Source organism: Thermobia domestica, chromosome 11, assembly GCF_964235325.1.
Source record: "Thermobia domestica chromosome 11, izTheDome1.hap1.1, whole genome shotgun sequence".
Lineage (NCBI taxonomy): Eukaryota > Metazoa > Arthropoda > Insecta > Zygentoma > Lepismatidae > Thermobia > Thermobia domestica.
Window position 1 is genome coordinate 198,446,038 of NC_137464.1, and position 3,775 is coordinate 198,449,812.

A 3,775-nucleotide genomic window follows, 5' to 3' on the forward strand; every position below is an offset into this window, starting at 1 on the left:
TTACAGCAGCCTTTGCACTACCGAAGTCGTTGACGAAACTTTCTTCTTCCGCTATTTATGCTTTCCATGAATGTTTTCTAAAGAACAACTAGTTCTGTAAGAACTTCGAAAAAAAAAAATATATAATTATGTTTGTAGAGAAGGAAAAATCCTTTAAAAGAAACCATTTTAATAGAACACTATTTGGAACTCTTTTCTGCCATGACGTATAGTTGATAAGAACTAGCCAATCAGAAGCAGTTCGCATTGTTTATTCATGCGCTGAGTTTTCCTGTCACGTGGCATTCCTCTCATGCAATAACCGTCACTTGACTTACGTAGTTTTGTTCCCCTCTTTCATCATTCATTTTTCTAATTCCAGTTTTCTCACACTTAGCCAAATAAATTTTAAATATAATATCAGTATAATTATTCCCTAATAATGTTTAAAATGTATTTCAAATGTAACACAATATATTAAACAAAATACGTTTAAATGGAAAACTATCATCCTAGTACTTTTTTCCCCTAATATCAGAACAGTAATAGTTTTGAGTAAGGACGTTTTTTATTATGATGGTGTATTTATTTTAACAAGGTACTTCAAAAGATAGATAGTATTGAAAAATACTATTTTTGAAGTATTGTTGAGATTTGGGCCTAGGAAAATGTTCAAAGAACTTCCATATTTTCCTGTCATTATAAAAAACCTCGAAGAGTTTTACACTTAAATTAAAATATATTAAGAATCCTCTTAAGACATAACCTACATATTTGTATTTGTCTATTCAGTGAATTGGTTGTGAGTTAATTCAAAGTACAAGAGAAGGCGCAAATAATCGACTTATCCAAAAATATACATTTTAAATACTGTACGTAAGAATAACCAAACAAAATTACTGTACTTGAATATATAAGCAGTAGGCCTTACTTTTAAGGCAGTATATTATTTGTGTAATCCAACACTGGTAAAAACCATTAATTTCATTTATTAGAAAACGCCATTAATAACTTTTGATTGACATCAATAAATCATCTTAATTTTTAAACCTTTTCCAGAAATTTCAACTGAGTTAACATACGTTGTTCCTTCATCTCGTCTCCATCTTCAGATGAATTTTGATTACATGTCCTTGTTTCCATGACTGGATCTGGATACTAAATACCAGCTAAAACTTCACTTTTCTGTTCGTATTCTGTGCGATAAATTCATGTACTGCATTACTTCGAATTATCTAAAAGAGAGTTCGGGGCCGCAGTAGCTCAGTGGAAGAGTGTTCACCTCTGGTGAACGGGGGTCCCTGATTCGATCCCAGCTCTCGCCAAGTGAACTTTGTGATGGACAAATACGTACAAGTGGGTTTTCTCGGGGTTCAACCGTTTTCTCCAACTTTCTTCATTCCACCATTTGCTTCATTTCTCATCGTCACCGTCTCTTTTAGCCTAGCCGACATAAATGTAGGACGTAAAACTCAAAGATTTCATTTCTACGAAATTGTAGGAATGTAATATATTGTGTAAATGCTATCCATAAATTCCAGACAGTAGATAACACAGGAAAGGGTTAAGTGAAGAATTTGAAACATTTCTTCTCGAGGCTTTTCAGCTTACGAACTTGACATTTTGTACACATTATATTCATAAACAATGAGCAATGAATTAAAAACCTAATTTGGAAATAAGGCTCTATTTAATATTCTTTTTTATTCATCCGATATTTTTATGGGTAGAAGCTTCAAGGTTGTTTTTTTTCTTTCTTTTCTTTTCATTTTTTTTTTCAAATAGCATCCACAGACCTTTGGCTGAGACTAAGTCTGGTTAAAGATATCCATTTCCCCATTCAAGAAAAGGGCCCAACATTTCTTTCCTTTTCCAGCAGAGCTCGAAAACGGTTAGCCGTACGAAATTCATTTTCTGCATAAATGTTCATCACAACTGTATATGGTAGGGTGGGCCGATTTTCAACCTTTTTCCGAAAATCAGGTCGGCAAAGCAGTTAAAGGGTGTCTTTAGTGGGCAAACTGTACATATTTTTGTTTTCAGAATTCTTAGTCAACGCCTTTATGTGCCGCCTCGAGGTTTTATGGAAAATGTATGCAACACGCACTACAAGTTACCATATTTCACGTTTTTGCCTGTGTAAAATGAATATATTTCGTTTGTTTGTTTGTTGTTTTTAGATTTCACCTTAGGGACAGCTTGAACTATACGTAGTTCATCTTCCCAAAGCCCGCTTATTTGAAGTTCTTCTCTTAAATTGAACAATTTTCAATGCTTAAACCGCTTCGCCGAACCGATTTTCGAGAAAAGTTGAAAATCGGCCCACCCTAATAATTAATGGCAGTTTTGAGAAACATGAACTCTAAGGAAGGAACTGTACTTGAGTTTTTTTTTTAATTCCAAAGAACTTGAAAACTATTAGATGTACGAACTTAAAATCTTCCTTATTCTCCTTATACTCTAGCGTGCAAGTAAGACTTAGTCTCGGGAAATACAAGTAATTAAAGAGATGAAGGTTTTCCAATATTTGCTCTTGTCGTTCATCATACATTTAAAACTTAGATGTGAAGTTGAAATTAATCATTACGACTATATTATGAAAAGAGCGTAGGAACATAGACTCCGTTCGATTGTTTTCTGTGCATGTGTGTATTTGTTGAATCAACTAGTCGCCATGGTTGTTCTAATTGAGCAGGCGGTCGCCGTTCTGTCAGTTGTGTTTGAAAGACCTCTAACCGAGCGTTCCTTGATGTACTGTATGTCAGGAGCACAGGGAGACTCGTCTGCGGTAAATTCCTGTCCATGGAATATTGTAATTAATTTGCTCTGATAAATAATATGGAGAACTTAATGACGAGGGTTGTTTCTAAAGAGTTTAGATTACCAAACGCCTTTACATATTTCTTCTGTTTGTTTGTCCGTGAGACACAAAATCTCAAGAAAGACTTAATGGACCATCATCAGTTTTAACCAGGGTGCAGCAGGGGCGGATCCAGGACCGACTTCTGGGAGGGGGGGGGCAGTGGATTGTCATATTGCTACTTTAAAGGGCTTCAAACTTTGGGATGAGTTTTATTTATATATATAAAATAAGAAAGTTTACTCTTCTGGGGGGGGGCGATTGCCCCGATCGTCCCCCCCCTGGGGTGCAGAGGGCCAAAAGTTAGAAATCGTGTTTGTTGATAGAACTGGTATACCTAGTTGGTACAAAGGCATGGGTTATCAAAGAACGGTTCCAGATATATCCCTGGGCTTTTGGCATCTATGGCCATGTTAGCCCGTCATGTATAGGGGTGACGTCCCTCGGTAATCGCTGAGGAATGGGAAGGAAGAAAGCAACCTGTAACCTATATGTTAGGTACCATCCAGATATTTGCCTGATCTGAATGAGGAAAACAAAGGAAAGCCTCTCTCAGGATGGATAGCTTGAAAATGCTTTTACACTTTTTCGACTAAGTATCCTCACCTACTGCTATAGGAGTAGTTATGAATATCATCCTTGCTTAATAGGCCACCTGCTCGGTTGTTGCTATGGGCTGGTTAGTATAATGTCTAGGATACAAATTACTAATCTGTCCGTGAAAGACAACGTCAAAATGAAACTAAAACCTTTCAACCAATCTCCTTCAATGTTGTGTACCTGTAACGCTGTTGTTTGTTTCACCAACAAATAAAATTAGTTGATCTTATGTTAAAGTAGATGTTGGTTTGTAAGCTTTTCTCGAAGTAGAAGCAGGGAATTACTTTTCTCAAACACGTGCTATGTGAGTGCAACATTGATGACTTGAGAGCAGAC